General features: G+C 39.7%; 1 protein-coding gene across 2 annotated transcripts in view; it reads left to right on the forward strand.

The window, feature by feature from the left end:
* The first annotated feature begins 6 nt into the window (after positions 1-6).
* Positions 7-18,183, forward strand: part of Pde6a (phosphodiesterase 6A) — a 103,574-nt gene continuing 85,397 nt past the window's right edge. The window contains exons 1-2 of one of the 2 annotated variants that reach the window (XM_010627155.2): positions 7-476; positions 7,648-7,767. The gene's annotated coding sequence lies outside the window, so the exon portion shown is untranslated. The remainder of the gene's footprint in view (positions 477-7,647; positions 7,768-18,183) is intronic. The other variant, XM_010627156.3, reaches the window with a different exon arrangement.

Below are 18,183 nucleotides of genomic sequence, written 5' to 3' on the forward strand. Positions count from 1 at the left end.
CGGAGCCGCTCTGTGGGGTCGTGAAAGACGAGTGCAGGAGCACAGGTTCGCTCCGCAGGATCCGCACCGGCGCCTGCGGAGGACCCACCCCGGGGATCAAGCCCCGGGGAGCCCGAGGAAAAGAGCAAGGGCACACGCGTCGCCGCGACACCGATTCGGTGGTGGCACCGGCAGCAGCAGTAGCAGCAACAGCACACCACGGATCGCCAGGGAGACCCGTCCCGGCGGACCTCGCGGTGCACCGGAAGCAGCCAGCGACGCGTGACTGCGTGTGATCCCGCGCGCAAGCGCAGCAGCCCAGCCTAGCGGGGGTGGGGCTGGGGTACGGGCCCGTAGGAACCGTCGTTTTGGAGGTGGGCAGCTCAAGTGGACGGACTGCTTCCGGCCAGGAGTCCCGGGCGAAGAAGGAAGCTGTTAGTACTGGCTGTGGGGAGCCTGGGCTGCTCAGCTCTCGAGCGGTGCTGTGCGCCCTTCAGGTAAAAGGGGCGGGGCTGTGCCCAGCTCGAGGGGTACAGGACTCGCCTCACCTCTCAGCCGCCATCCTCTCAGCACTGCAGTCAAGGCCCGGTCCCGGCCCTCCTCGATCTGCCCCGGCTCTTTCAGGATAGGGTTGATACTGATAGTGCCACACCAGACCGCTCTCCTCACTCCGGTTATCCAGCTGTTCCACAAAGGATACCAAGTTCCTGGAGTAACTGAAGCCAAGCTCCCAGAGTGTGAAGAGGCTTTGGGAATCGGGGATTGGATTGGGCTGTCGCCGATGTCGCAGAATGTGCCACACTTGAACAAGCTCCCGCACGACCCTGTCTTACAAATGTATTTTTCAGCCTTACTGCTTTGGCATGTATTACTCCTCAGTCTCCTAACTGCTATCGTCTTCTGCCTAAACTGATGCAGTTCAGCCACCTCCTCTCATGGCTCTTTCCCACGGAACAGCCAGGTTGATCTTTCTGCACTCTTCAGTTTAATCAGATAACCCCCCTACTTCAAATTCTTCCATGTCTTGGCTCTTGTCTTTCACTTAGAATAAAATTCAATCTTATGGGCCCACACCAGTAATCCTAGCATTAGGGAGGCAAAGGTAGGATTGCTGGGAGTTCGAGGCCAGCCTGAACTACATAGCGAGACCCTGTCTCAAACCAAAACCAAATTGAAATTTTAAATACCAGACTTTTTACATTGACCAAGACTGGTGACTCCTGCTTCGTTCTTTTTCCATATCCCCTCTCAAAACTGGGAGTTGTCAGAACAGGCTATATAACATTCTGTAGTGTTTAAAGTATTAGCTTTCTGTGAGCCTTTGTAGGTTTGACTCTCAGCTCTGCCACAATTAAGCTGTATTGAGCATGTAAAATGCTTTGCAAGTTGTGATTCAGCAATAGATCCTCCATAACTGGTTCCCTTCTCGGTAAACACCATCACCCCCGGCTGGATTGGTCAGTGCTCAAACCTGAAATCCAAGAGATATCTGTGACTCCTCCTTCACCTCATGCAAGGCCTGCAAAAGCATAGCCCAAACCGATTACTTCTATTACGACTCTAATCCAAGTTACCACTGTCTCTTTTTTTCAGTACCAGGGATCAAACTGAAGACCTTGGGCGTGGTGCCACTGAGCTACATCCCCATTCCTACCATTCATTGTCTCTTGTCTGGATTCTTGCTTTTTTGGGGGGTGGGAGAGATTGAGCCTAGGGTCCTGCACATGCACTTTACTACCACAGAGCTATACTCCCAATTCTGGGACTCCTGCTTTCTCTCTGACACCTTTTATTTTTATTTTTTTTAAAAGTACATGCCAATATCATGAAAACAGCTTTATTTTTGTTATTGACACATACGTAACACTTCAATTTTGTTATTTTGTTTGCTTTCTCAAGTATTACTTAAGTATGCATTAAAAATACGTGTTTACGCTAGGCATGGTGGCGCACTCCTGTAATCCCAGCACTTGGGAGGCTGAGGCAGGAGGATCGCTGTGAGTTTGAGACCAGCCTGGGCTACAGAGTGAGTTCCAGGTCAGTCTCAACTACATAGTGAGACCCTGTCTCAAAAAACCAAAAAAAAAAAAAAAAAAAAAGTGTTTTCACTTAAGAAATGTGACACATGAAAGTCCTCTCTGTAAACATAATCCTTTTTTCAATATATTTTCCTACTTTGTTTTATACATAGATAACTTAATCATCAAAATCACAAATAAAACCATCAACTCTTAAGGCCCAAAAATATACACAAAATTTAGAGTTTGAGGAAAGTGTTTTCTTTGATTTTATAAATAACAGCCAATATTTGCCATGTTTATTATCAGTCAAATGCTTATCACAAGTTCTGTCTTTTTTTATTTATTTATTTTGTACTGGGGATCAAACTCTGGCCCTTGCTGCTTGCCAGGCAGGCGCCGGAACCACTAAGCTAAATCCCTAGCCCACAAATTCTGTCTTTTAACTCATTCTGCAAAAAGACTTTTTAGCTTAACTGGTAAAGATGCCATACATTTGAAAAATCAAAATAATCGAAATTTGACACCTTTTAATTCCATTCTTCACCCATTCATCTCTTTCTCCTTGTTTAAAGTCCATCATTAGCTTCCTGTTGCACTCGAACTAACATTCAAACTGTATACAGTTTGGCCAACCTGCTTTTCAGATTTAGAGCCATCTGTTAGGAAAATGGACTCTACTCATTATATTCCTCACCCTACAACCAAGGGACTCTAAAGTGCATGTTATTCCAACAACAACAAAACCAACCCCCCCCAAAAAAAAAAACCACCCCAAAAGCTATTGGCTCAAGGATCAAGTTAAAATCCTAAAATAGCCCTTTGTGATTTGGTCCTTATTTATTCTCCAAAGACATTTTTTCCTGTCCATGACATTTTATATTCTATAGTATTTCATTGCCTTTACATATATTTCCTACGTCTCATGAATTCTAATTCATTTATTCTTAAGGCCTACCTTATTGTTTCCTCTTTGAAATGATTGATTATATTTGCTTGTATATTTCCACAGCTCTATAAACTGTTACAGCATCTCACACAGTAGTGTTTCTAGTTTTTGTCTTCCTTCCATGATCAGCTTCTCAGCGATGGTGGGCACTGCGTTCCCATTCATGGCATCTTATATATGGCCTTGAGCACAATGCTTGACATATACAAGATCTCATGAATGAAAGGATAAATGTATGGAGGTAGTGGTAAAAATCTGTCCTTGGGAAAGAGTTGTCACAGCATAACATGACAGCATCTCGTCCTTTGAGGTTTCTCATGCCAACATGCCTAAAGAGGGCAAATGCTATGGCTGGATGTTGTTTTGTTTAACCAGCCTTGGCAGGGTAGTTGTTTGTTGTAAATTCTTGAAAGCTTTAGACGTGGCACATAGACCACAGCATTCTCCAGATCCTGGTTTCACTCACTCATGTCACTGTCCTGGCCCTTAAAGGCATTTGAGTTTGGTGCACCTATCTAGGAACCAATACTTCAATTTGGAAGTGATCTTAGGTGTTATCCATAGCAGTCTTGTGATTTGTAAACATATGACCCCGAAATCCTCATATTCTGATTCAGTAGGTCCTAGGCTGGTCCTGATGTCAAATTCTGACATACCCTCCCTGGTTGAGTTACCCTGCAAAACAGGTCATGACCCTTCTCTCAAAACCTTCAGTGGATTTCTTGCATGCAGAATAAAATAACAACTTCTTACACAGCATGTTTGAATTGTTAGGCTTGCCATCTTATATACTTGAGTCAATCAACTCCTTTAGTTCCTAGAATACCAGTAGTTCTTTGCTGATTTAGAGTTTGCTGAGAATGTGTCCTTTGCTGAACTGCCTTTTGCCTCAGCTCTTCATGAAGATCTCAACTTAAATGCCATTGTCTAGTGAGGCTGCCCCTGACCTTTGTAAATCTTTTCCTTTTATTCCCTCCTGTACTGTTTGTTTCCTTTATAGTACTTACCACTCTCTGTGATAAGTTACTTTATCTGTTTACTTATCTTCCCCCTGAATTTTATATTTCATAATGATAGAGACCTTAAATCAATTATTCTTCACTGAATCTTTACTGTTTGACACCTATAAATGTTTATTAAATGAGTGTAATGACACCAGAAACATCTTCTACATTGATAATCTTTCTAAGCAAGACATTGAGAGAACTTTGAAGATCACATTTGGGTGTAATTTCAAGCAGGACCATGGAGTGACAGAGAAGCTGCATAAACTTGGTTCAACCTCTTACCCAGTTTCTATACCCATAAAACAAGCTGGATAAATAACTTTGAATTAAAAACAAAAACAAAACAAAACTCTTTCACCATCTCTTTCAATCTAGTCTCATAGTAGACAAAGCAGAAATTGTTTTTTGCATTTGTACCAAGGCTTGGAAAGGTTAAAAATTTAGATTATCTGTAACATCCCTTCGTTTGAAATGTTTATTACTGACAAAAAGTCAGTAATATGAATCCTATCTTCTCTCAGTTTTACCAATTGTATCACTTCCTAATAAGATTTTTAAAAAAACCTGAACCCATCTTTTAGGGTGAACTATCAACTTTGGCTCTGATAGGTACTCTTTTGTCTTCTCACTCCTTGTGGTAAAATAAGCTGCAAGGAGGCACACAGTCCTGTTAGTTGTGGCCCTGCCCTCATCCCCCAGAAATGGTAAATTGGGAAAAAGAAACATTGGCAGTTCTCTTTGGAGGAGAAAATGGAAGTTGCAGAAGCTGTCAGGCAAAGGGAAAGGCAGTCTGGCAGAAGAATTTGTTATCACCCCTTCCATATTGTGTACATTCTTAAAGAATTGTGCTAAATTTGAAGAAAAAATATGAGAGCCATCTATGGATCCAGTGGATCAATAGATTATGGATGACACTGATAAAACTGTTTTTGCTTGGTTTCAAGAGTCCATGCCAAAAACTTGTGACTGATTTTGCTGTTCAGACAAAAAACACTAAACTTGTCCAATGTACTTGCCAAGACAATTTTCAAGCAAAGATAAACTGGCTGAACAGATTTAAAGATCTTCATGGAACTGCTTTGAAAGCAGTCTGTAAAGAGGATGGTAACAGGTTAATGAATAGTCTAGAAATAGATTAGGTTAACTAGTGGCATACAGAGGAAATTACAAAACTGACTGCTAACTACAGCCCAGATGATAGCTTTAATGCTGATGAGACAGAAGTGTATTTTTCCACTTGCTCCCCAGCACACACTTGTTGCTAAAGGGGAGCATCATAGAGGGGGCAAGAAAGCAGCAGTTGATAGCATTCTTATGTTGCAGTGCTTGAGGTACTGAAAAAAATTAGGCCATTGATTGTTGGTAGTTCAGCCAGCCCAAACTTTGTCAAGAATGTCCATTCTCTCCCTCATGATTACTGAGCCAACCAATGGGAATGGATGACACAGGACCTGTTTAATGAGCACCTAATATAAGTGGATGCCAGCATGAAGCAGGCAGAATGCCAGATCCTCCTGTTTATTGACAGCTGCTCTGCTCAGTTTGCTTCCACATTTCAAAAGGATTTAGGTGGGATATCTACCATCAAATGATATTGCTCTCCTACAGCCACTAAATTGTGGCATAATTCACACCGTGAAAATGCTGTACAGAAGTCATCTTCTAAAACAGATCCTCCTCAAGGTCACTAGCACTGAAGATCAAGAAAAAGTGGGCATCAAGCAGGCCATAGACACGATTGCTGCAGCACAGTGGTCAGTCAAGCAACCCACAGTGATGAAGTGTTGGTCAAAGGCAAGCATCATTCATAATGGAATTTACAGATTTTGACACAAACCGCAGACATTCAGCCAGGCATGGTGGTGCACACCTATAATCCCATCACCCAAAAGAAGTGAATTTCCAAGACTTTATCACTGTGGATGATGATGTCATCATCTCTCAGGAGCTAATGGATGTGGAGATCATAACCATGGTATCTGGTGAAAATACTGGTGAAGCTTGAAATGAAGATGAGAAGGGTACTTTTCCAGAGCAGCCAAAAACTATCTTCACAGAGGCCATCTCAGGTGTACAAAAACTTAGTTCCATTCTACCAGCAGTTTCTGATGATGTTCTTGAATAGCTAAATAAAATAGATTAATATTTAATAAAAAGAATAGCATGAAGTCTTACTGATTGAAAAATTAGATTTCTTCCAAAGAAAAGAATGTAGGAATCCACTGCCTCTTTTACCTTAGAAAGTATGGTTTATAGGAATAAATATTTCTTCAGATAGGATATTGAAATAATTTAAGTACAGCAATATTATGACAACATTCTGGTTCTCATAGATAATGAGGAAACATACATAAACAGAATTTGGGAGTGGATTTTGACTCTTTTTATGTGTTTTCTTTTAATTAACCAGTGATTCTCAAACTTGGTTGCAGATCAGAAGCACCTGAGGATCTTTAACAATTCCAAAGCCTAGGCCATATCCAAGACAAGTTAAATCACAACCTCTGGTGATGGGTCACAGTTGTTCATAGTTTTGAAACTGCTGTAGGTGATTCTGATGTGCAAACAAGTTTGGAAACTAGTGGTTTAGCTAAGAAAAATCAAGTACACTAAAGATCTGGAGCCAGCTGTTTCTCCATAAGTCTAGCTCAAATGGTTTCCAAAGTTTAGTTCACATCAGAATCATATGGAGGGCTTGTTAAAACCCAAGACTACTGGGCTCTACCCCTAGAGTTTCTGATCAGTAGGTTTCAGGAGGAATCCAAGAATTTTCATTTCTGCTAAGTCTCTACCTAATGGTCCAGGGTCCATACTTTGAGAACCACTGGTGTAGCACTTCCTCTTGAGGTGACCCTTTGAATACTCACCAATTTTTTTTTAAAGAATCAGCTGTTCTTATAGAGAGATATTAACTCTTACTTTATACTGATTTGATAACTCTAGAACCTTTTTAGCTGTTTTCTTGAATGCCCCAACAGATAGCTAAGTATTCAATAATGGTACATGTGTCTATGCCCAAGAAACATAACTGGAAAAGAGGCTATAATAATAGAGAATCTTGTTAATCAGGATCATGGGGGAGAACATATTGGATAGCCTGCCTCTCACTGTCCAGACTGAGTGAAAGGAAATTTTGTCAGAGTATTTGGATTATGCCCTGATTGGGATTTTGCCAGTACTCTTTTCAATGCCTATGGATGATGCAGTTTTTACCATATAATCAAGATAAAGACAACATATTTGCTTTCCACCAAAATGGCTTTATTGTAAAATTTATTCTTTTTATTACTACATATTTGTCATATATATTGATCACATTCATAATAAGGAATTTGTGCCTGTACATCCCTTCTTTTTCATTCCCCTTTCCTCCCTTCAACCTTTCCCCCTGCCCCATTTATAGAAGCTTTGTTTCCATTTTTTTCCCTTCCATTCTTTTTTCCTCTTTCCTTTCCCCTCCCCACTCCCTTGTTCTCCATCCATTTGAATAAATTCTTCTTGTTTCCCAAATCCTCCATTATGGTCTCATTTAGCCTTTGGGTTTTTCATCAAGAGAAGCAATGTGAAATTTAAAGTTGTGCATCCTATCTATATCACCTGATTATGATCTGGAAGTTCATCCATTTTCCTACACATGATGCTTTTCAGATGTGAGGGATCTGGCTGCAACATCTGTCATCTCATTGATTGCCAGGGTTGATTCGGATGCTCTGGCTGGCTAGGTGGATGTCTCTGCTTCCTCCCTCACTGCTCCTTCCCAAAACTGCATGCTTGGTCGAAGAGGATGACCACCCATTAGAGCACTGTTTTTCAGGTAAGGGTATAAAGCTGCACTCCCCTCTAGAAACTCCAAACAAGCTCTCAAGGTATGTGCTTTTAACTCTTTTCAGAAGATACCTAAAAGGAGAATCGCTGGGTTAAATGGAACCTCTAGCTCTAGTTTTTTTGAGGAATTCCCATACTGACCTCCACAGTGGCTGCGCCAGTGTACACTTCCAGCAACAATAGGGAAGAGTTCCTTTTCCCCCTCAACCTCACTAGCATTTGTTATTGATTTCTTGATGACAGCTATTCTTTCTGAGTGAAATGGAAAGTCAGTGTTGTTTGAATATATAAAATATAGAAAAATAAAAGGAGAGAAAGAGATTAGAAGCAAAGCTGAAGGACAAAGGAAGATTACTCAAGCTTTAGGAAACTGGTGAAGACAGAAGGGAAAGAAGGCAGGAAAAAGGAAAAGCAAGAACACAACAAAACACAAACACTGAAAACAATGTTCATACGCACGAACAAACAAAAATGAGGAAAAAAAGAAAAAAAAACAAAAGAAAAAAAAATGGAGATTTCTCTGTGACTTAAAGCCTGTGGTTATCTTCTAGGGTCCACAGTTTTGTGGTAGTGTCCAATTCAGGGTGAGAGTTTGCTGTCACTGGTAGACAAGGCAGATGGACCCCAGACCCATGCTGGATGATCCCAGCAAACCTGCAGTAGGATTAGGGTAGGGTGCTGATTCTGGTGCTTTGAACTCCACAGAAGTTCAGGCTGATTCTGGCCTCTGGTTGTGGGGTTGGAGCCTGAGCTTTTCAGTCTACAACACTGTGGGTGTCTCTTGCCAGCCTGACCAAGGCTCCTTGATCCTCCATGTCTCCTGTGGCTGTCCCTCACCTAGTCACTATAGGATTTCAACACTGGAAGCCCTGAGATAAAGCTAACCCATGACTGCTCTGAGTCAGGGTTCAGTTGGTCCCTCCCTAAAATGGCATCCAGCCAGGTACCCTCTCAGGGGACATGTTGGTCACTTGGATTGGAGTCACTCACCAGCCATTGTAGTACCCAGCATTCATTGCTCTGTTCCACTGTTCTGTTTCTCCCTGGAGGCCTCTGGAGTCACTCACTTTGACTATGTCTGTAGATTTGATCCTCATCTCTGGCGCCATGAGTCTGAGAGCTGGGGAGAAAGATTCCCTCCTCCTTTTTCTGTGCTAAGGTCTGTCTTCACTTTTTTCCAGTTTTCCCTTCAGATTCTTCCTGGGTCTGGGGATCCACCTCCCTCCTTTCCTTTCCCAAGTTGTTATTTTCCAGTGTCTGGATTCCAAATCTTGAAGATGTTGATTTATCGCTGCTTACTGCAGAAAAATGGCTTTATAATTCACCTTTTTCCCTTTGTATTTATTCTTCAGAAACATTGGCTAGAGTTAAAGTTTGTTTGTTTGTTGTGTTGCCGGGGATTGAACCCAGGGGCTTGAACATACTAGGCAGGCTCTCTTTAAATTTTGAGGCAGAGTCTTACTGTCTTACCTAGGCTGGTCCAAACTGGAACCCTGCCTCAGCCTCCTGAGTAGCAGTATATGCTACTGTGCCCTGCATAATTTAAAGTTATTTATATAGGCTTATAATCGGATTCATATTAAAGAGTTTTCCCTGTAGAGAAGGCTTTCTTAATGTCTTTTAACTTTAGTTTCTATTCCTAATAAATCAGAGAAATATCAGTTTCACATTTAGGTGATACACGAGTACCTGATAATATGATACAGATTTTTCAGTCCCCTCACCCTGCCACCTGGGGAGGGGGAGAGATTTTATGAGTATTTCAGAAATCCATAGCAATTCATTCATTTTTCTTTCTGCAGTTAGCTAATTGAAACAGATACATAAATCAGATTCAACATAAAAAGTAGTTTCTACATTGAACAAAGTAGCAATCACAAAAGAACAGCAGATGTTTAATAGATTTTAAAGTTTATTTTGGATATTCTCCCTTTTTACAAACAGCATGAGAATTTGAATTAAAAGTACTGTACATATTTACAGTTCTTAGGAAAGGAAAATGTCTTCTAGCTAAATCTTCTCTTCGTTAGCTCCTTAATTGCTCTCATATCCCCTTCTTGTCGGGATTACTGATATGGTTTCTAATTCCTTCCCTCACCTTTCTCCTGCAGTAGTTCCGCACATATTGTTAGGTCTTTTGTCATGTTATTTAGCTACCCAAATGTCTATGGTGGCTCCTAAAATACCTACAAATAAAAGACCAGATTATTCAGCTGATTTTTAGTACCCTCTATAGTTGACTACAAGCATTTCTGACTTGGTTGCTCAGCAAAATTCACTGTGCATGATGCTCCCTGAGTAGGCTATTGTCTTCTTCCACTCTGTACCTTTCTGCTGATGTGCCTTTGCCTGAATGCCTGGCCTTGCTCTCTATCAAGGTAGGCCCTATGTGTTCTTCAGGAACTAACCGGAGTCCTCTTTTCTTCCAGACTTCCTTGAAGACTCCATCACCTATTTCTTTTCCCTCATTTCTCAGTGTTAAAGATTTATTGTCACAGGCCAGGGATTTAGCTCAGTGGTTCCGCCGCCTGCCTCACAAGCACAAGGACCTGAGTTCAATCCCCGGCACCAAAAAAAAAAAAAAATTTATTGTCTCTAACATTCAGTTAAGCACTTAAATGTTCTTTTTAGTATTCTGTGGCTCCTGAATTAAACTGTAAGTTCATAAAAGCAGGGACCAGTCAGCCTTCATAACTTTTATGGTGCCTAGTGCTGTACTGAGCATAGCTTAGGCACTTTAATAAACATTTCTGTATGAACTGATACACACATACAATGTGTAAAAGCCACCTTATTCTTTTTTTTTTTTTTTTTCTGTACTAGGAATCAAACTCACCTTGTACTTGTGAGGCAGGCAAATTGCCATTGAGCTAAATCTCCAGCCCACAAAGCCACCTTATTCTTAAAAACAACATTGATTCAGGGTTGGGGATTTAGTTCAGTGGCACCGTGGCTGTCTCGCAAGCTCAAGGTCCTGAGTTCAATCCCCGGTACCAAAAGCAAAAAGCAAACAAACAAAAAATGAACAAACATTGGTTCTTGTAGAAAATGGCTGGGTGATAGAGTAGGGTTTTACTTGATTTAAAGGGGTTTGAAAAAAATGTTCCATGAATATCAAATTTCAGTTATACTTTTTTGATAATGAAAATTTTTAATTTATGGAGTTAAACCTGTGTCCTTCCATCACCCTATCACTTCTCCTTACACCCCCTCTTCCCTACCCTTATTATATGGCAAATTCATTCTCTTTTATGGTTGAATAATCTCCATTGTGTGTGTATACTTTTTTTATCCATTCACCTGTTAATGGGCACCTAGGCTGATTCCATACCTTGTGAATTGTGCCACATGAACAACATTTTTGTCCCAGGTGACTAAGTTCTCCATAGGCTGAAATACTAAGGCTAGGATCTACCTCAGTTGTATTCCTGTGAGGATTAAAAGATGTGCTTGGCATAAACTAAGTGTTCTTTAACTGCTGTTGTCATTACTATCTATCCCTATTTGGAATTTAACTAGTACCATCTACAGTGAAAGACCTGCCTTACCAACCCTTTCTTCCATTAACAGATCTTGAGGGGTTCAGTGTTCAGATGATAACTGCATGAGTTTTTTTTTTTCTTACTGTTAACAAAGCATTCATTTCAAAAGGAAACTCAGATTTATTGATTTCCTATTATATGTCAAGCACTATTTCATTTAATATTTTAGCAAATAATACAAAAACACAAACAGGCTCAAATAATTTAATTCCAAGATTATAGACCTGTTAACTGTTCACGCTAGCTAAGGCCATGACTCTTTCAAGTATATGGTAGCATAATCTAGCCACCAGAGGGCAAAGGTGGGCTACCTAAAGGAGACAGTTTAGCTGAATGAAGAACCCTTAGGAGCAAGCCACTTGTAATTTCTGTGTAGTAGAGACTGAGAGAGAAGACAAGGAAACCGAGAAGAGACATAACAATTTATTGATCTTATACTATAGCCACTGCTGGCCATAGGAGCTCTGAGGATGAAACACAGGCCCAACTCTCAGAAGGGTCAGTTAGTACAGGAAATAAATGAGGCAAAATAAGAGGTGAACTTCATATTGATAGTATTGGTGGGCTGTATAGGATTGCAAGGTTATAGACGAAAGGAGCTCCTGAAAGAGAGAATTCTGTAGGAAATGTTGCCAAGTGCAAAGGACATTTGATAAATATTTGGAAGGACTAGAGAGTTAGGTAGGTGAGGCTAGGAGACAGCTCCAGGCAGAAGAATGTCATAAAGGCCTGGGGTATTTAATAAATGGCCCATTTGGGAACACCTAAGGTCAGTGGTTAGAATGCAAAGCAAAGGTTAGTCGTATAGCAGGACGATAGGCTAGAGATGTAAACAAGGTCACAATTCTTACGGTCTTGGCTAGATAAATAATTTTGCTTTTATCCTGAAAACACTAGAGAGCTGACAAGTAGCAGGGGTCAAGAGTTTCAGTAAAACCATTGATAACTAGTGTAGAGGCTGCAATGATAAGCACATAAAATATCTAAAATGTGGCATAGTCCTGAAGAGAAATAATGAAAATCGAGTGCAGGAATGAGATACTGGACCTTATAAACACGAAGTAGATGGATTTGGTATGGAAGTTGAGGAGGAAGATTCTAAGTTCCCAGGCTTTAGCTTAAGTGGTTGGATCATGGTATGATCACAATAGTGGTAAAGCCCTTGTTTAGCATACACAAGGTCCTGGGTTAGATCCCCAGCACCACAGAAAAACAAAAAACAAAACAAACAAACAAAAAATAGAAGGGAAGACAATGTTTTGAAACATTTATTTATTTATTTATTTATTTATTTATTTATTTATTGAAATGTTTTATATGAGATGTCTGGGCATCCAAGTTGAGTTGTCAAAAACAGCTCAGGAGATTTATCTATAGCAGATGCTGGCAGGTGTACTAGAAAAGATCAGGCTAGAAATCTTTTTCAGCTGCTCGTAGCACAGAGAGTAAGATAAAACGTAAGGTGTAGTGGTACATCCCTATAATCCTTGCACTTGGGAGACTGTAGCAAGAGGACTGAGTTCAAGGCCAGTCTAGGCAATGTAACAAGTTCAAGGCCTGCCTGATAGTTGCAGATGTAATTAAACAGTTTATGATGCAAGGTGTGTTCAAGATAGGGGAGGGGGGCTTACGAACTAACCATTTTAATATAATTGTGTGCATACCTCCATGGAGGGTATTTCTCCAAGCTAGATTCCATCAGCTAGATTTTAAACTAAGAATTTAAGCAATTGTTCTAAAGAAAGAGTCCAAAGACATAAACATTGAAAGGATAGATGAGGAAGCAGTGTTCCCAAGTAGCTGAAGGATATGCTGGAGAATGACTCTGTAAGTGTACTTCTCAGGGCTTAAGATGCTATGTGCTAGCCAGGTGTGGTGGCACATATCTGTGGAAGTTTAAACCCAACCTGGAATATTTAGTGAGACTGTCTTAAAATTAAATAAAAAAGGGCTAAGATGTATTTCAGTCTAAGGACCATGCGTTGTGTGCAGGCAGGGAGGGTACACAGTGTTAAGACTATTCAGTCTAATTTCTGTTGGGTGGGAACAGAATTGGGGCAGAATGCCCAAGTTACTATAAGAGGACTAAATCCTGTCCTAAGCCTCATGCCCAGGTTTTTTTTCAATCTGAAAGGCATAAAGGAGAGTACCTCCCAAGAAGAGGGCAGTGGCACAGATTTTTTCCATTCATTCATTTTTACTGGTACATTTTCTACAATATGCTGTCATTATTGGTAACTTGTACCTTTACATAATATATCTTGGTTCTTATTTTTTTCCTATTCTCCTGCCCTCCATTCAACCCCTCTACCCTTTATTTACAAAGACTTTGTTTCCATTTCCCCCTTTTCTCATATTTATTCCTTTCCCCTACCCCTTCTTCCCCTTCAGAACTTTTCTTCCTATTTCATATCATCTATTATATATTTTGATCCTTACTTATACTTTCAGTTTCTCATAACAGAGAAACTATTTACACATGTGACCTATCACTGGTCATTTGATAGATGCAAATGAAAACAGTGCTGATATTCTACCTCACCCCAGAAAGAATGGCTGCTATCAAGAAATCAAACAGTAACAAGTGCTGGAAGGGTAGTGGGGAAAAAGGAACCCTTCTCTACTGTTGGTGAGTGTAGACTGGTGCAACCACTGTGGAAATCAGTGTGGCGAGATACCTCAGAAAACTAGGATTAGAGGTCCCATTTGACTCAGCTGTTCCCCTGCTGGATATCTTCCCAAAAGAATTAAAAGATATGTGTGCACCCATGCTCATAGCAGCAGGGTGCAATAGTTAAAACTTGGAAACAGCCCAATTGCCCATCAACTGGAGACTAGATAAAATTTTTTTTAAAATAAAATGGAATACTATTCAGCCATAAAGAATGAGTTTAGGACCAGGGATTTAGCTCAGTGGTTCTACTGCCTGCCTCGCAAACTCAAGGACCTGAGTTTGATCCCTGGTACAAAAAAAAAAAAGAGCTTAGACATTTATAGCTACGTGGATGCACATTGAGATCATACTCTAAAATGAAACAAATAGGGTACAGATTATCCTTCACAAAACATGGATCAGCTAGAAATGTGCCTCCCAATTCTCCCACTTAGTCATCATAAGGTGTTAGCTTTAGTTTACTGCTGAGAAAGGGCTCAAAGGTTAATTGCTCAAGTTCAGAATTAGGTCAGTTGTAAAAGGTGAGCCTTTCGATTTTGTGATTCTACCCTATAAAGTAGGAATCATGCAATATAAAAACTGGAAGAGTCCTTGAGCAGTCTAGTTTCCTCCCTTCACTGATGGAAAAACTGAGTCCCTAAAAGAAAAGAACTGGGTTTCTTTATATCTTTCTATGGTGACAAATCCCTTTGTTATGGTTGAAAAAAATTCATCATCACTCTCCAAATGTAAAAAGATGGTATTTTAAAACTCATGGTGCCTACATGTGCTTCTTAGAATCTCCCTTCCACTAAGATAATTCAGACACAGTAATATTTTATTAGAGTAACAATTTATTAGGAGGCAGTATGATCTCTACACACATGTAGGCTCTTACATAATAGGCAAAACAAACACACATGTCCAGAAAAGAGGGCCTATTGTTCTGTAACTTCAATAGGCTACACTGCTCCAAGAACTCATCCTTGTCCTGTAAAGCAGTCAAGCAATGATTTAGGAATAACAGAGGCACTTACTTTAAGGCAAGAGCTACATTCCAAGTATCTTATGTTAGGGATACAGTACGGAATAGGGAAAAGAGCCTCCCCAAAATGTTTATTAAAGCTTCAGATAAAAATTCGCTTATGGGCAGGCTTAACAGAAGTAGCATCTCTTAATAAAGGTATTTGTTGTCCTTTATTATAGTCTTCAGAATTCAGTATTATTCTACCTATTTTATACCCCAAGTTAAAAAAGAAAAAACACACTGAGAATCTAGTAATGTACTATAATGTTTTTTCTCTAATGTATTTACATGTTTAAAATTTCAGATGTTAAGTAAAAAAAATTTTTTTAAGTCCTTATCAGGATAAAAATTATCTTATAAAAATAAATCATAATTCCTACATTTAAATTCTCCATTCCTAAGTTACCAATTTTTTTTAAAAAAACCTTAAAAAATTAATGTATGGTATTCCAATAGTATTTTACTTTAATACATGGGCTATAATAACAAAGCAGCTGGTGCTGTGTATTATTTTGTGCTGTTCCATTACAATTTTCATTCTTATAATACCTTTGATTCATGATTATCTAAAAACATTTTACTAAAAAAGGGAGCAAATTAGTTCAGAGCCTAATAGCTTTCTAGATCCCATTTAACCATTACTACAGTTTTTAAGCTCTGTTTTAAATAAGGCTTCATTAGAATAAAAAAATTTTGGGGGGGTGGGGGAAACAACTAATAATAGAAGTTACACAAAATCTAAATCCTGTCAAGTGGATTTTTATCACTGTGCTGTGGAACTTTTCTCTGCCTGAATAGACAGACTGGGAGCATCTCTGCCTCTTGCTCAGCCTTCAGCCAGGCTTCAGCTCAATACTTTCCACAAAGCAACTCCTTCAGGGCCCCAGCATATTACATATTTGGCACCACAGTGTCAGCACCTGGCCCAGAATCTCTGACTGCTGGAAGGGTCCTCGAAATATCTGAGATAACATCTACATTGATGCAAAGAACCTAGTAACAGGGAAACATCATTAAGAGTCACAGAACTTGAGTTTATCATAACTCACAGACTCAATTTCAGTTCCCAAGAAATGCACTGCATCCCCTTTCTTTTAAATTTAGATCAGGTCTAATTCTGACAGTGTGTTCTTAAATGACAAATTACTAAGCGAACAACCCCGGGGAGAACTGCGGGTCTTATTAAAATGTAGTCATTAGCATTAGAATAGTCTAACGAACACACCTAACACCCCCATACATTTTTAAAATTCACCATTTACCATTTTGTAAATTTAATAACCAATTTTGACATCAATGTCTGCTACTATTTAAAAGCTAAGTGAGACTGTCAAAATCATATCTTGTTTTCCTTTGGTCTTTTTTATAAAAGGTAAATTTAGTTTAAGGAAGACCAATGGCTCCAAAGCAGGCCAACCTTAGCTTTTGCTGCAACCTGATGGAGTGCTTCTCAGCTTTCAGCCTTGGTCAATCTGTGACTCCCCTTCTAGAAACAGAAACTTGCTCAGAGATTAGCTTCCTAATATGATCTTACTGTTGTAGAGCCAGAAATTGTTTCCTACTTATCTGGATCCCTTTCTTTTTTCCTTTCACTAGCCAGATAGCCTTTATAATGATCTATTCCTTTCACTTTTCTTCAGTGTTCTCCTTGCACACACCTAACTGCAATGGGCACACTCCACTCCTCTGGTTGTAACAAATTTAAAAATAAGTTTGTAAGAGCTTTAACTATCAAGAGAGTACAAACTAAGCTGGGAGAGATGGCTCGCGCCTGTAATCCCAGCACTCGGGAGGCTGAGGCAGGAGAATCGCTTTGAGTTTGAGACCAGCCAGGGCTACAAAGTGAGTTCCAGATCAGTCTCAACTACATAGTGAGACCCTGTCTCAAAAAACCACACACACACACACACACACACACACACAAAAAAAAAGAGTACACACTATATTTCAATTAAATGAAAATCATTTTAAGATATTCAGAATTCTGTATATTTGTCAATAAGCAATGAGAAAAATGCTTCATTTAGACTCTGACCTTCAGAGTAAGCAAGATGTTTTTGTATCAATATAGATTAAAGTATCAAGAAAGCAAACAGAAACATTGTTTTTGGTCATGGCAGTGAATCTGGTTTTAAAGGTTTGATTCCTTTAAATTATCAGCAATCAAAAAATGTTAAAAATTAAGTGTGATGGCATATACCTGAGATACCAAGAAATGGACTCATCCCAGCTACTTGGTAGGCTAAGGCAGATTCACAAATTTGAAGGGCAATTCTGTGGGTCCTATCCCCCGCCCCAAATTAAACAAGGGCTGAAGATGTAACTCAGTGGTAGAGGGCTTGTAGCTACGTGCAAGGCACTGGGTTCAATGCCTGTTACCACATACACACACACAAATGTGCAAATACAGGCAGAATGCAACTGAAGTAGAGAATAAAATGTAAATTCTAATGAAACTTTAAAATGTTTTTACAAGCCAGGCTTGGTGTTGCATGCATGTAATCCCAGCATTCAGGAGGCTAACGCAGGAGGATTGCCTGGAATACATAGCAAGTTCAAGGCCAGCCTGAACTACATAGCAAAACCCTGTTTTTAAAAAAAGGTTTTACAAATGGCTACTAAAAGCAGACTCTCACTCGAGTGGGACAGGCACAAACCAGAACATAATTCAAGAATTTGCTCACTGTACACATTAAGCTATAGAACTGTATATATCCACATATGTACTAAAATGTCAGATAAAGGGCAAATCTTGATTATCTATACTTTAAGAGATCTTCCAAACACTGACTGGACTGAAATTCTTTTGCTATGCTGATGTTGGAAAAACTACAGTTATCTTAAATATGTACTCATTACTCTGTCAGAGTTTAGACATCTATAATAGTTTCAACTCAAACCTGGCTTGGGGTAAAAGAATGAAAAACAACCAAGACACTGTGATTTTAAAACTAATATTCCTAAGACTCAATAGAAATGGCCAACATTAGGAGCAAATTAAAAAGCACAAATATAAGCAGCACTGACATTTCCGAAATTCTAAAATTCTAGACCTAATAAAAGGATGTCAAAATTCAGGACAACAGGGGCCAGGGATTTAGCTCAGTGATGCTGCCGCCTGCCTTGCAAGCTCAAGGACCCGAGGTTCAATCCCAGTACAAAAAAAAAAAAAAAAAAAAAAAA

The sequence above is a fragment of the Fukomys damarensis genome, unplaced genomic scaffold (genome assembly GCF_012274545.1).
Source record: "Fukomys damarensis isolate Sample0158 unplaced genomic scaffold, DMR_v1.0_HiC HiC_scaffold_3, whole genome shotgun sequence".
In the NCBI taxonomy this organism is placed as follows: Eukaryota; Metazoa; Chordata; class Mammalia; order Rodentia; family Bathyergidae; genus Fukomys; species Fukomys damarensis.